The 15,918-nt window shown below is 43.4% G+C and overlaps 1 protein-coding gene and 1 long non-coding RNA gene across 2 annotated transcripts in view; one reads left to right on the forward strand and one right to left on the reverse strand.

The window, feature by feature from the left end:
- The window catches only part of NF1 (neurofibromin 1), a 239,910-nt gene that overhangs the window by 105,528 nt on the left and 118,464 nt on the right, over positions 1–15,918 (forward strand). The gene's annotated exons all lie outside the window — the stretch shown is intronic.
- Positions 1,282–15,764, reverse strand: LOC308679469. The gene is made up of 2 exons (XR_014028783.1): positions 15,669–15,764; positions 1,282–1,954 (listed from the first exon to the last, which is right to left on the reverse strand). It is a non-coding gene; the product is annotated as an uncharacterized lncRNA (long non-coding RNA).

Here is a 15,918-nt window from a genome sequence, read left to right on the forward strand (position 1 = left end):
CTGCAGAAAGCAGCAGCAGAGCTCTGGAGGTTTTCAAAACGTAAGTGTGGGGCAGGGCTGGGGAGGAGGCCCAAATCCTGATGGGACCTGGTGGGGGGGGGCAAAGGCCTGCAGGGGACTGGGCATGGGGGGGCCCCTGAAAGGCCTGTCGGGACCTAGCAGGGGAAAGGGAAATAGATCCAAAGATTGTGGAGACTCTGAGGCGTGGGAAGCAGATCACAGGCTGTTTCAGGGTGGGGAGAGCCTCGGGAGCCTTCCAGGACCTCCCCTATCCTAGAGGCACCCCATGCTCCACTTAACCCGTGTGTTCATTTAACAACCACCTCAGGCAAAGCAGGAGGTGGGGTTCATTAAGCGAGGCACTCTTGCTTAACATCAGTCACCATTTGCAACTGTAATGGGCGTGCTCTATTACGGTTGTAAGTCAAGGACCACCTGCCCTATCCTGTCACATAGACTTCTACGAAATAACATGCTGCTGTAGTTGTACGTGGCAAACGTGATCTGTACTAGGCTTACCTATATATTGTTATTGGGCATGTATTGCAAGTTTTAAATGTTTTAAAGTGCAGGTAATCCTTGACTTATCCCAGTTTATTTAGTGATCGTTCAATGTTGCAACAGCACTGAAAAGGGACTTATCATTTTTCACACTTTGTAGCATCCCCATGCCCATGTGATGAAAATTCAGATGGTTAGTAACTAACATGTATTTATGACGGTTGCAGTGTCCCAAGGTCACGTGATCACCTTTTGCAGCCTTTTGACAAGCAAAATCAATGGGGAAGGCAGATTCACCTAAGAACCGTGTAACTAACTTATCAATTGCAGTGATTCACTTAACACTGTGGCAAGAGGGGTCATAAAATAGGGCAAAACTCACTTCACAAATGTCTCACTTAACAACAGAAATGTTGGGACTCAATTTTGGTCGTAAGTCGAGGACCACCTGTATTTGTTCTTTAAATTGTTCATGTTTGGGTAGCAAGCTATGTGTCAGATAGCTACCACTGGACAAATAGACTCATGCTATCACTGAATAGATTGGGGTTGATTAGTTGCATGCTGTTTTGCAGAAATTGAACATATTTTTCCTGGAATTATTATTTTAATGGATTTTCTTGAAATAGTGTTCACAGATCTCAGAACTGCTAGATTTTTATTCCTCCCCCAAATAATTCATGAGAGAAATTTATTTATTTTTTTATTTTAATTCCATTTATATCCCGCCCTTCTCCGAAGACTCAGGGCAGCTTACAAGCTTAGCAGTACATTTGTAAGCATTTTTTATCAGATTTCATTTAATGTAGGACATATTACATAAAAGTCTTGATTGAGTCTTTCTATTATTTTTCAAAATAGTCCATACATGACACAAATCTTTCAGTTTTATCGATGTGGCCTTTGATTCTGTATTCCAGATTCTGGTCAATCAGCTTTCCTCTAGATAAAGCCTACTTAATACAGCAATTTTCTATAGTTATAGTTAAAGATTTTCCATTCGTTCCAACAATTAATAATAATAATTTAACCTAGTGTCTCCATTTACCATCACAATGCGAAAGCTAAACGGAATTTTAAAAATCACACATTGCCGTGGATTTGCTAACAAAGCAACATACACTTCAGAAGGACAAGAGGGATACCAAACGATTTGTCAGAGACAGATTATTTTCTTCTGAATTTAACTTACAATTCCTCTAATAAACAGGCTTTTTTTTAAAGCTTACGTTGAGAGAGAAAGAAAATACATAAAGATGAAACAGTCAAAATGAGAGGGATAGCAGGCATAGGAACACTGCTGTGTGACTTGGTTGTTTTGGCTGCTTCGGCGGGTTTCTTAGTAGCGTTTGCTTTCATAGCGGCCTCGCCTTCTGCAGAAGCAGTCCAGAGAAGTTCGCTCAGGATTGCAAGCATCACCACTGGCCAGAGCCATCTCATCTGCCTCTTCATCCTGTATTTGTAAACAGTGAACATTATCGATTCGCTCAAGCTACTTTTAAGAACTGGCTTTCATTGTCCAAAACAAATCAGAGCTCTGACTGAACACAGTGGGAGAATGTCTAGACCGGTGTTCCTCAAACTTGGCAGCTTCTAAGATGTGTGGACTGCAGCCCCCAGAATTCCCTAAGCCGCGCATTTTAGTGTTGCCAACGTTGAGAAACATTGGTCTAAAATGTCAAGCTGTAATGGAATATGAGAATGACCTTGGAAAAATGGAATAATAGAGTTGGAAGGGACCTTGGAGGTCTTCTAGTCCAACCCCCTGCTTGTTCTGTACCAGCCTGCTACCGGCCCTGCAGAAAAGGCAGGGACAACCCCTTTTAGAAGAAGGCAAGAGGCTGGAATTAAGCCTGCCAAATTTATTAACATAAAAACACAGAGCAAAGAGAGCAAACATGAACCATGAAACAGGAGCTTTTCAAGCAGTTGCCTTCAGCAAACCAGCCCTCCCACGCATTCCCCTTTTATACAGTTCAGGGCGTGGCTTCTCTCTGCCTCCTTCCGAGGTGCCCCATTGCCTTCCCCTGTTTACTCCTGATTGACTGCCTCCTGCGTCGGGCGTCCTTGAACAGGGCCAGCTGTGGGTCATCTTCATCCACGCTGTCAGGCTCACACAGCTGGGTCTCCGTCGTGACCAGGTGGGAGGGGCCTGGCTGAGGGCTCTGCGGAGCCTCAAGGCCATCATCAGCAAGCTCTTCAACACCCCCCTCCTCCTCCTCTGAGTCGTCCAACCCAACTGCCGAAGCCACAGGCTGACCCTGAATCACAACACTGCTCAAGCAAGAGACCCTATACTATTTCAGGCAAGTGGCTGTCCAATCTCTTCTTCAAAACCTCCAGTGGTGGAGCGCCCACAACTTCTGAAGGCAAGCCCTTGCATTGCTTAATTGTTCTGTCAGGAAATGTTAAGACAGGAGAGGGGAAGACCCGCTTAGGGAACAATCAAATAAAAGGGTGAAGAGCCCACAACGGGCATTGTAGTTTAATTACTTTTTAATTTTTGTATCCTGGTTTTTATTATGTATTGCCCTGTTCACGGCCCTGAGTCCTTCAGGAGAAGGGCGGTATACAATTTAAATAATAATAATAATAATTATTATTATTATTATTATTATTATTATTATTATTATTATTATTATTATTATTATTATTATTATTATTATTATTAACTGAGCAAATGTCAATGAAAGACACTTGGAAAGGATCTGCCCTACCTAATCAAGCAATAAAAACAGACAGCGGGCGATTTCTACCTTCAGCCAGATTCTATTAATGTAGCCTTGTAATAAAGTAGAATTCGCTCATCTGGTTGTGTTTCTTGTCTGGTCTGCATGGAAGGCTTACATAAGCTTTACATAGAAAGGGTACAGAGAAGAGCAACAAAGATGATTGGGGGACTGGAGGCTGAAACATATAAGGAACGGTTGCTGGAATTGGGTATGTCTAGTTTAATGAAGAGAAGGACAAGGGTGACATGATAGCAGTGTTCCAATATCTCAGGGGTTGCCACAAAGAAGAGGGAGTCAAGCTATTCTCCAAAGCACCTGAAAGCAGGACAAGAAGCAACGGATGGAAACTAGTCAAGGAGAGAAGCAACCTAGAACTAAGGAGAAACTTCCTGACAGTTAGAACAATTAACCAGTGGAACAACCTGCCTCCAGAAGTGGTGAATGCTCCAACACTGGAAGTTTTTAAGAAGAAACTGGACAGCCGTTTGCCTGAAATGGTATAGGGTTTCCTGCCTGAGCAGGGGGTTGGCGATATAAAATTCCATACTTGGACAGTGATTTCGTTGCTAGCATTCTGGTTAATGATCCTTCCTGCATACACAAATGGCTTACTTCTGTGGGGATGTTCCTACCCTGTCCTGCGCACCCACCCACCCCCCAAAAAGAACCCCTTCTCAGCAGAGTTTTCTTTACCTTACTGAGCATTTAAATGAAACATTTTGCAGAAACACCACAATAGAAAATTAAAAAAAATCAATTGGGGCAGTTATTTTATTAAAAGATTTCAACCCTGCTTTTCAAATAGGCATCCAGTTGGTGGAGCGATACCAGTTTAATGTTGGAGCAGAAGGGGGGACTCTGGTTAGCCCCTTCCATAACACTGCAAGAAATAGTCCATTGATGCCTCACAAGTTGACTTAGCAAAGCTTTCCCCATTTATAGTCTTGTCTGTATCTTAATTTTTGCTCTTGACTGGGGGCCCTGAAGCAAATTTCAAGATAAATGTTCTATACCAAAAAGCTAAAAAAATAATTTAAACAGTGCAAGTGCATCAAATTAACAGGGACAATCCTTTGATGCTTACCTTAACATTTCAAATAATTAATGAGGGAGGCAGTTGGACTTCTCTTGGAAGGAAATTTAAGTCAGGGTGTTAAAACCAAATTGCAGAGCTTACAACTTGTGTCGTATAAATCATCTTGCTTTAATATTATTTAATTAGTATTAAATTTCCAAGCTATCCATTTCACCAAGGTGATTCTAGGCAACCTAGAGTCACACTTAATTCAGGCTTCCCCAGAAAACTTTTAGAACTGTAATTCCAGAATCTGTCATCGTGACACATTGTTTGGAAATCTTGGGAGTAAGTAAGGCCCATTAGATCTGCTGATTTAGTAGCTCGCCCATTTGCCTTAATTCTAACCTGGCCCCTCTTGGGTGGGTTGGCATCCTTTTTTCTGTACCATTGTTTCTCAACTTCGGCGATGTTAAAATGTGTGGACTTCCAATTCCCAGAATTCCCCAAGGACACATGTAGAGTAATTAATGAATAAATTGAGTCATTAGAGAACTATAGGACTAATCTGTAAGAATGTATATTTTTTGCATTTGCCTCTGTAGTTCTAGTTCGTTAGTTGCATTGACTCGTATGTCCATCTGAATGCCACTGTTCTAAAACTGCAATAGGAGTTTTCCTAAGGGACTTAATTTGCACGTAAAAATTCCATCCTTATCGCCGCCACCGCTCAGAGCATATCTTTCCAGATCATATTCTTAATTATCTATTTATTTAATAATTTAATTCCATACCTGTTCTGTTTTAGGTGCTTTTGTGATCGGAGCAAAATCCAGAGAAGCCTCTGAGATGCTGATTGCGTTACTGATAGTTGTTTACTAATTTCTATCCCTTAAATAACACTTCAGATTGATGAAGTAATCATAAATCTCTCCCCCCCCCCTTTCCAGTGATTGGCTGTTGCAGTTTGCAAATATGTTTGTGAACATTTTACCAGGGTAACAAACGTAAAGTAAATTTCAATGAAGGAAGTTATGTTCTCTGCTTTGGGATTTTTTTAAAAAGTTTGTTACGTGAAAAGGGACAGGAGTGGTGATGTTTCAGTACATGCCTGAACAAGCTTATGATTACTTTTTGCAGATGCAGAATTTCCGAGCGTGGTCTTAGAAATAGCTTTAAGGAAAGATAGATGAACAGATAGAGGTAGTCCTCGACTTAGGACCACAATTGAAGCTAACATTTCTGTTGCTAAGTGAGACATTTTCACAAATGTTTTGCCCCATTTTACGACTTTTCTTCCCTGCAGTTCTTAAGTTAGTAACATGGTTGATAAGTGAATCTGGCTTCTCCATTGACCTTGCTTGTCAGAAGGTCGCAAAAGGAGATCACATGACTGCCGGGACACTGCAAATGTGATAAATATGAGTCAGTTGCCAAGTGTCTTGAGTTTTGATCATGTGACCATGGGGATGCTGCAATGGTTGTGTTGGAAGTGTGAAAAATGGTCATAAGTCACTTTTTCCAGTGCCCCTGTAACTTTGAATGGTCACTAAATGAACTTCTGTAAGTCTAGGATGATCTGTATATAATTCCCCAACCTTGATGTTTAATAGCCTCTGCATCTCCTTTGATCACTGAACTATGGTTATTAATTATTATAATATTATATATTGTATTTGGTTGTACAATCAGCTAGAATTTTAGACCAGATTTGGCATTTTTATTTACCTATTGTGTCCTTCCCAAGGATTTGGGATTATTATTATTAATTTCTATAGCCGTCCATGTCAACCAGGTGGCGAATAATTCTAAAGCAATTAAAACAATTATACAGCAGCCAAGAAAATTATCGTAGTAATCGTCACTACAGGTAGTCCTCAACTTAAGACCACCATTGAGCCCAAAATTTATGAGGGCATTTAGGAGAAACGCCGCTGAAGATGTTACCTTCAAAAATGTTCAGAAACCCACCCACAAGCTCGGAGAACGAGCCTTCGCCTCCATCCTACACCTGAGTTACAGATATTCGCCACTATTGCAACCCCAAAATTTATGTTGTTAAGTGAGAAATTTGTTGGTGTGTTTTACAACTTTTCTTGCCACATTTCTTAAGGGAATCACTGCATTTGTTGAATTAGTAACATGGTTGTTAAGTGAATCTGGCTTCCCCATGGACTTTGCTTGTCAGAAGGTCGCAAAGGGCGATCACGTGACACTGCAACCATCGTAAATGTGAGTCGTCAAGCAGGCAAATGTAAGCCACATGACCACGGGGACGCTGCAACAGTCCTAAATGCGAAAAATGGTCTTAAGTAACTTTTTTCACTGTTGTTGTAACTGAACGGTCAGTAAACGAACTGTTGTAAGTCGAGCACTACCTGTATAACCAAGAAAGCCACATTCTGTGGTAATCCGCTACCTGGAGGCGGTTCGGGTCTGGATGGGGAGGAACAGACTTCAACTCAACCCTGACAAGACTGAGTGGCTGTACATTCCGGCATCCCGGGACATTCAAAATGTCCATCTCTTTCTATGGGGGGTGAGCTCTTACCCCCCGTGGATAGGGCTCGCAACTTGGGAGTCCTCCTAGATTCACGGCTTACCTTGGAAGATCATATAGTGGCCGTGACTAGGGGGGCTTTCGCCCAGGTTCGCCTGGTGCGCCAGTTGCGGCCCTATCTGAACCGGGATGCCCTGTGTGCGGTCACTCATGCGCTCGTGACCTCTCGCCTTGACTACTGTAATGCTCTCTACATGGGGCTTCCCTTGAAGACCACTCGGAGGCTCCAACTGGTACAGAATGCGGCCGCGAGAGTTGTCTTGGGAGTTTCCCGGTACTCCCATGTTACACCTTTGCTCCGCGAGCTGCATTGGTTACCAGTTGTCTTCCAGGTGAGGTTCAAGGTCTTGGTTACGATCTTTAAGTCCCTACATGGCATGGGGCCGGGATATCTCAGGGACCACCTGCTGCCGGCATCAACTCCCCTCCGCCCTGTGCGTTCCCACAGAGAGGGTCTCCTCAGGGTGCCGCCAGTCAAGGAATGCCGACTGGTGGCCCCCAGGGGGAGGGCCTTCTCTGTGGGCGCTCCGGCATTATGGAACGAACTGCCGGTAGAGCTCCGGATGGCATCAGACCTCCGAACTTTCCGTCGTGGCCTGAAGACCCACCTATTTGAAATGGCTGGTCTGGCCTGACGGGGGATTATGGGTTTTAATTTGTTGTTTTAGATTTGTATTACTGTTTTAACTGGGCATGGGTCTAATCTTTTTTAATTTTTGTATTGTCTTTTTATATATGCCCTGTGAACCGCCCTGAGTCCCTACCAAGGAGAAGGGCGGTATACAAATTAAATAAAACTTAAACTTAAACTTAAATCAAAAAAGCAGTTTTCTTCCACTATGAAGCCTCAAGAAGGCAGGGACAAATTTCTAAACGAATAGTTGTAAGTCGAGGACTGCCTGTAGTGCTTTAAGCAAGCAAAGCACTGTAGCTAATTCTTGTTATTGCATGATTACACGGACAATATTGACAGCATTCGATATCCACAACGTTAACAGGGTATCTCCCATTTGCTCTTTTCATTTTCCAAGTCTCTCGAAACGTGTAGCTTGAGTTTGAGGGTTTTCTATTGCAAGGTTCACAGCAAGGAGCATGTAGATGCTGGTTAGTGATGAGGTACAATAGGGAGTGTAACAGGCAGTCCTGGACTTACAGCCATTCATTTAGTGACTGTTGGAGTTTTTGTCGGCACTGGAAAAAGTGATTTGTGACCATTTTTCACATTTACAACCATCGCAGCTTCCTCATGGGCACATGATCGAAACTCAGATGCTTGACAACTGACTCATATTTATGAGAGTTGCCGTCTCCTGGGGGGGGGGGTGTCATGCGATCCCCTTTTGCGGCCTTCTGACCAGCAAAGTCAATGGGGAAGCCAGATTCACTTAACAACCGTGTTACTAACTTAACCGCTACTGTGATTCACTTAACAACTGTGGCAAAAAAACAGTCGTAAAATGGGGCAAAATTCACTGGACGAATGTCTCACTTAGCAACATAAATTTTGGGCTCAATTGTGGTCGTAAGTCAAGGACTACCTGTACATTCTGCCAACTCAGAGAGGCTTTAGAAAAAAAGGAAGTTCTCAACAAGGATCATTTTAGCTTAGGTGGGTAACATAACACAACTTGCGGGTGTATCTGGAGTCCCTTGCCCTTGGCCAGCTGGGACTGATGGGAGTTGTAGTCTCCAGCCTGAAGGGAGCAAAGTTGACTTACCTCTGATTTTAGATTTCTGAATTGCAAAATGCTGGGGAGAAGAGAAGCAGCCTGTTGTTGAGTCATATCTTTTCCGTTTCATGACCAACCAAAACCAATTGGTAGGTTCACATCTTCTACCAAGCTGAAACCTCTCATTGTCATGAATGCTTTGGTTACTTCCCTGTTGATTACTTTGTGCTCTACATGGGGCTACATTTCTAGATCGTCTGGAAACGTCACTTGGCCCAGAAAGCCGTTGCTTAAGCCACCACAGGCACCAAACAGTTGGCCCATGTAAGTTACTTCAACTCCCAGAATTCCACAGGTCTCTTCTAATGCCTCATGCTGGCTAGGGAATTCTGGGGAGCTGAAGAAGCCCACCTGTCTTAAAAGTTGTCTAGGCTGAAAAATAAAGCAATAAAACAATTTATTGTGGCGGAGTTTCAAGCTAGTAAGCTGGAATCGGGTGCCTCTAACGAAGCAGATTTTAATGTGCCTGCTAGTTCAACAGCAAATAAAACTACATTAATAGGCCTGCAGGATATAATAATAATAATAAATAATAAACCTTTATTGTCAAAGTACAACATGTGTACATTGAGATTAGCTGAGCCTCCCCCCGTGCTCTCTCCCCCTAACACACAGTGACAACAAACCCTCCATCCCACCACACTATGTGAACCAACTACACCACACACCGGCCTCCCAAGTCAATTCTGCATAAGATTATGTCCCATTTAAAAGCCTAACAGCCCACGGATAAAAGCTATTTTTCAGCCTGTTGGTACGGCTGGCTATACTCCTATATCTCCTACTCGATGGTAGGAGAGTAAAGAGATACCGTCCAGGGTGTGAGTCATCCCTGAGAATCTTCCTCACTCTTCCAAGGCAGCGAGCCCTGGCGATGTCATCCAGTGGTGTCAGGGAACAGCCCACAATGTCTTGTGCTGTGCTCACTACCCTCTGTAATACTTTCCTATCCGCGGCTGTCAGACCAGCATACCAAACCACAATACCATACGAGAGGACGCTCTCTATGGTAGACCGGTAAAAGAGGGTCATTAGCTGTTGTTCTACCCTGTTCTTCCGCAAGATCCTAAGAAAGTGAAGCCTCTGTTGGGCCTTTCTAGCCACCTGGGTTGTGTTAACTTTCTAGGTCAGATCTTCACAGAGGTAGACTCCCAGAAATTTAAAGGAGGAAACTCTCTCTACACAGTCCTCCCCGATGTGAAGTGGGGCAGGTTCCTCCTTTTTTCTCCGGAAGTCTAACACCATCTCTTTCGTCTTGCCGATGTTTAGGTGCAAGTTGTTGTTACTACACCATATGGATAGTTTTTGTACCTCCACCCTATATGCTGTCTCATCCCCATATGGGGAGTAGTTAACCGTTGGTACTTTTATCATCTCCATTCTTCGGCGACAAGATAGAGGCTGTTACTAGTTTGCTTCTGGGTTCACTTCAAGGTGCTGGTTGCTGTCTTTAAAGCATTTTGTGGATCAGAACCTGGACATGGGACTGCCTTCTCGCAGTGGTATCCGTTCTTCCTTTTGAGTTTTGCGTGGCCAGGGGGCCCACAGCATTGAAGGAAGGAGCTTATGACCTGGGTCCTTGCGCTACAGCCCATTGCAGCATCCCCTTGGTCATGTGATCAGAATTCGGGCACTTGGCAGCCCACCTGCCTTTTCGTCCATAGGGGTGATTCAGCTCCCCCTACTATGCCCTTTTGGCTGCTTGCTGCGCTGCATTCCCCCCCACCCACCCCAGCTGACCTTTGCCGTCTTCTTCCCCTTCCTGCTGACCAGGTCTTCAGTTTTTCAGAAGCCGCCTTGGACGAGAAGAGAAACGTTTTCAAGGAACAAAGCCAAGAAAATCCAGTTGCCTTTTGAAAAACACGGGACTTTTTTTTCTTCCCTCTTGCTTCTGCTTCTTGGGCTGTCCCGGGACCGAAGCTGGGCTTCCTGGCACCGCTTCCCAGAAGTATAAGCAAGAAAGAAAGGTAGACAGATTGGGAGAGTTGAAGGCAGTTGCTTGCCTTACTGAGGCACAGAACTGATTGGGGTCTTGTGGAGGTCAACTTTCAATTAATCTGGCAGTTATTAAGAGTGAAGAGTATTGTTTTCATGGGAAGCAGCAGGTCGTTTTTCCACTTGTAGTGCTAGGAAAGCCAGGATCTTCCATTGAACTGGTCAAGAGTTTTGGGAGACCCCCGACTCTCACAACTGGGCCAGAAAGATACCACGGGTTGATGGCATAAAGGCCACAGGGAGGCCAAGAAGAGCAAAGATGGATGTACTTCCCCCATCTCTCTCTTCTCAGAGGTCATCTAAAAATGCCACCAGCGCTGTTTGCCTCTCATATCTTGGCCTGAAAAGGGTCCAGACAATACAGAACAACAGAGTTGGAAGGGACCTGGGAGATCTTCTAGCCCACCCCCACCCCCTGCTCAAAGCAGGAGACCCCTTCCCGTTCTGACAAACGGCTGGCTGCCCAGTCAGTGGTGGAGCACCCCATCTTGTGAAAGCAAGCCATTCCACAGATTAGTAGTGTCAATAGTAACATTGTTGTGTAGCCTTTGTATCCTAGGAATGATGGTTGTGTATTACCAAGTGCGACCTTTCCTGGAATGGTTGCCTCTTTAGAATAGCAGGGTAATCCTTGCCCAACGAAAGATGAATGAAGAATAGGACACCAAAGGGGTTGGGGTTTTTTTGAGACTTGTGGTTTCATGGTGAGAGAAAAGAAACAGTGGTTCTTTTTTTCAAAAGCATCAGTAGCTATGGCATCATGTGTCTCCAAAGCAGGGCAATGCCGCTGGTGAAATCTGTCTGCAAGATTATGCCATCTTTCTTCTACTTCATTTCTTTGCAGGGATCCTTTAGTTTCACTTTCCTCCAGGCAACCAGAGTTCAAATTATTATTATTATTTTAAGGTAATGTTTAATGCCTGGGTTTACGAATCACAATACAGGTGGTTCTCGACTTATGACCACAATTGAGCCCAGCGTTTCTGTTGTCAAGCGAGACGTTTGTTAAGTGAGTTTTGCCCCATTTTACGACCTTTCTTGTCACAGTTATTAAGTGAATCGCTGCAGTTGTTAAGTTAGTCACACGGCTGTTAAGTGAATCTGGCTTCCCCATTCACCTGTTTGTCAGAAGGTCACAAAAGGTGATTACATGACCTTGGGACATAGCAAGCCACATAAATGTTCACTATTTTGAGTTATTTACAAAAATAATAAAGGTGGGAATAAACGTAATAAATAAGCCATTTGATGGTTTGTGTTTGTAGTACTGTGTATGCCATTGTATATTTATTTACTTATTACTTACTCATTCACTCACTTACTTACTCTTTCTCCTCTTCTGGTTTTCATGTCTAAGGTGGGACTAGAATTCCCAATCTCCTGATTTCTAGGCTAGCACCTTAACCACTATACCAAACTGTCTAATAGAGTCATTATATGCTATTGTAGATAACAAATTATGGCTTGTAGCTTATTCAGTAAGCCATGTATAAAACAAACCATGGCCTACAGCAATGCATCTGACTCCAGCCTTCACCAAAGTCATTTTTCACCAATGCTGAAAACAAAGTTACTTCTACAGTGCCTACAACTCTGCAATGCATAATCATGGTTAAGCCTCAATAAACAAACACAGATACTTTCCCAATATGGCCACAAGAGGGCGCATCAGCACCTTGCACTCCCTCGCTGGTGCTCACTCCTGCTTCTCCCCTCCAATTAGGATCACCGGTAAATTGTGATTTAATGCTTAGAACTTCTTCCTTCAATACTTCCTTTAAATAATTGTGTTTGCTAGTTCCTATAGCACTTTTACTTCTTTCTGTAGCTATTGGGTTTAGTTTAAAAGAAGCTTCTGTGTTTTGGGATTTGTAAATGAGCAATGTTAGTTAAGGGACGTGGTGGCTCAGTGGGTTAGGACGCTGAGCTTGTCGAGCAGAAGGTCGGCAGTTTGGCGGGTCGAATCCCAAGTGCCACATAGCAGAGTGAGCGCCTCTTACTCGTCCCAGCTTCTGCCAACCTAGCAGTTCAAAAGCACGTAAAAATGCAAGTAGAAAAATAGGGACCACTACGGTGGGAAGGTAACAGCGTTCCGTGCGCCTTTGGCGTCTAGTCATGCCGGCCACATGACCAGGGAGACGTCCTCGGACAAGCGCTAGCTCTTCAGCTTTGAAACGGAGATGAGCACCGGCCCCTAGAGTCGGAAACGACTAGCACGCATGTGCAGGGGAACCTTTACCTTTAATGTTAGTTAAATCCATCTTTAGGGTTTAGGGTTATATATTTCCCTGACCTGGAGTTGGGCAGCCAATTCTGAAAGGAAGAAAAGAGAGAAAGAGAGAGGGAGGGAGGGAGAGAGAAAGAAAGAAAGAGAAAGGAAGGAAGGAAGGAGGGAGATATGATAGAAATGACAGCCAAGAAAGGAAAGGAAAAGGAAGGAAATGGAAAGGGAGATAAGACTGGCAAATAGGTAGTAAATAGGTAGTATTTCCCAAATCAGTGGATCCCAGCCACATTAGTGGTGCTTACATGGTGAGAGTTGTCATCAGGGCATCAGCAGAAAGCTGGCCTCCGTCTTTTTTGCTATTGCTCAGTAATCAAGAACTCCAGCTTTGGAGAGAAAAAACAACGACCTTGCTTTCTTTTACAACAGTTGTCCTTTTTGACAAAGAATGTGTATTTCCCTGTCATTCAAGGATGCACCTGAAACCTAAGCACGAAAGAAAAGTAATGTGGAGATTGAACCTTGGTTGTCGGGGTGTCACAGGATATACTTTTCTTGTTACAGCTGTTTTTTTCCGGAGGAGGTTGGTTCAGCCATAGTTGCGGTAGTAGGCCTGTCAAAAGTGTGTCCTTCTTGAGGTCTGATGAAGTTGGTAAAAGTACTGTTCTGGAGTCCCTTGCATGTAGCAATTAAGTTCTATTTTTGTTGTGCAGTGCTGCTTTTGAGAGCATGGTTTCAGCAGTCAGGAGGGTCACTTGCCGTCTTAAGGGCTACGTGCCACTTTCTCCTGCGCCGTAGGTAGAAGCATTGTTTAGTTCAATGTTATCAGGGCTACGGTCTCTGACTTTTGAAGGTTTCCTGCTATTGTTCAGATGTTGGCACTTGCTTTCCCTGCTCTCTGGTCATGTGTGCTCCCAACTGCAGGTTGTCGGGCTTTGGTCTCCTGAATTGGACTGAGTTCTGATAAAATTTTGCCTGGTGGGTGCTTTCCAGGACAATCTGTTAACCACCGCTTTCTGTTTGAAGTCTTGTAAGTCAGATATTTTGGTTCCCTTGGAAAGCAAGGGAAAACATCTTTTTATTTTTATTTTTTATTTTGTTTAATACAGGGGCATCCAACCTTTTGTCTGTGAGTTTGCATGCAGCCCTGGACAGCTAGTAATGCAGCTCCACAAGATCATTAAAAAATATTTTAAAAATAAAGGATGTTTGTTATTGGCACACATTAGCTATATCATATATTTTATATGGGGCCCAAGACAATTCCTCTTCACTCAGTGTGATCCAGGCAAGCCAAAAGATTGGACACCCATAGCTTAACAGAACAATTATCTTGGATTGTCTTGGAGACTGTTAAAATATGTTCTGTTAAACCTCTGAGCAGGAGAAAGCTTACAGAGCATTTTTATTTAAAGATACATTTGCACTGAATCACCAAGGAAGCAAGAAAATTGGAAGAGTTTTGGTTTTGGCATGCTTTAGAACTGGCAGGCAAGCCGTCGTATCTTTGAAGTCCCTCATGGCGTGGTTGTCAGAAAACAAGACTAACAGTGAGCCATTTCCTCACTGGTATTAGCAAATAACAATAACAGAGTTGAAAGGGACCTTGGAGGTCATCTAGTCCAACCCCCTACTCAGGCAGGAAACCCTATACCATTTTGGACAAATGGCTGTCCAGTCTCTTCTTAAAAACCTCCGGTGTTGGATCATTCACAGCTTCTGGAGGCAGGTTGTTCCACTGGTTAATTCTTCTAACTGTCAGGAAGTTTCTCCTTAGTTCTAGGTTGCTTCCCTCCTTGATTAGTTTCCATCCGTTGCTTCTTGTTCTGCCTTCAGGATTGTCCCCTCTGAGTTGAACCCAGGCTTTCACAGTGCTAAGATTTCAAGCAATGTCAGTGGAAACAACCAATAGAAACATCACATTTCTCTGGTGTTAATATTTTGCTTGGCTTGCCAGTTCCACTGCATCTTTGCTATCCTTCACAATCATCTGTGAAGGCAGAGATGCTGAGTTCTTGTCATCAGGCTCTTGAGGAAAATAAGATAGGTTTTGGTTTTGGTTACGATTCTCTTCTTTTTATTAGATTTTCTTAATCCCAACTGAATTAATTATTTTTTTTATAAACAACCCGAGGCAGGGAATATAACTCATACTTTCTCTTACTTGCCCACCTAACACCAACTCTTTGAGCTGAATTGGGTAATTGGTCCAAAGTCACCAAACAGGCTGTCATCAACCAGGCTTCTTTGCTGTTTTCAACTCATATTGCCCTTATCGATGTATGGCTTCCCCCCCCCCCCCCGTGAAAAACAGTGCTGAGCCACCCCTTGAAGGCCATGGCAGTTGAATGATTACATTGGGAATAAGCTTACTAAATGCAAAGAATATTTTATATTAACCAAGAATAGTTTGCTTTCTACTTTGTCTAAACCTCAAGCAGTGGCTGCCCTCTTAGTAAGGTTGAACGGTACGTAAAAGTAGAGGCTTACTTCTTCTTTAGGGAGAAGCTGAAGGGAGGTCCAGTTAGTTTTACATGTTTTCTCCACCCTGCTTTAATCATGTTCAAAACCTTGCAAGTAAGTTGCTCTGTTTAGCAGAAAACGAAAGAGAAGGAAGAGGAAGGTTTATCTCTCATACGGTTAATGCCAACTTGGATCTCATAGTTTTTCCTACGGAGAATGTTTGTGAAAGGAGGGGTGGGGGGAAAACAAAGCAATATGTCCACAAAATTCAAAAGCCTGAGAAGTACATAGAAATAGGGTTAGTCAACATAGAGAAAAAAATGCAGCCTTAAATGTTGCACAAATCAGATATGAGCAAATAAAGGATTGGATATATTAGTTTCTTCTGAGTGGTGAGGTGTTTTTTTTTTGTTAGCTAAGCAAACATATAGAACAGATTGTACCTTACCCATGATCTCACCAATTCATTATCTAGAAGTCATCACAATCAGCAGTATTCCTGGGGCAAGTTGTAAGGCTGTTTGGGGAAAGGAATGGCCCAATCCAGCTTCCCTCCCACAGTGTCCCTGAGTGGTTAAATATTCTCCGCATAAAGGTAAAAGTTTCCCCTGTCCAGTCAAGTCCGACTCTAGGGGGTGCTGCTCATCTCCATTTCTTAGCCGAGGGAGCCAGCGTTGTTGGAAGATGTTTCCATGGTC

This window comes from Vipera berus (genome assembly GCF_964194415.1).
Source record: "Vipera berus genome assembly, chromosome: 1".
Classification (NCBI taxonomy): Eukaryota; Metazoa; Chordata; class Lepidosauria; order Squamata; family Viperidae; genus Vipera; species Vipera berus.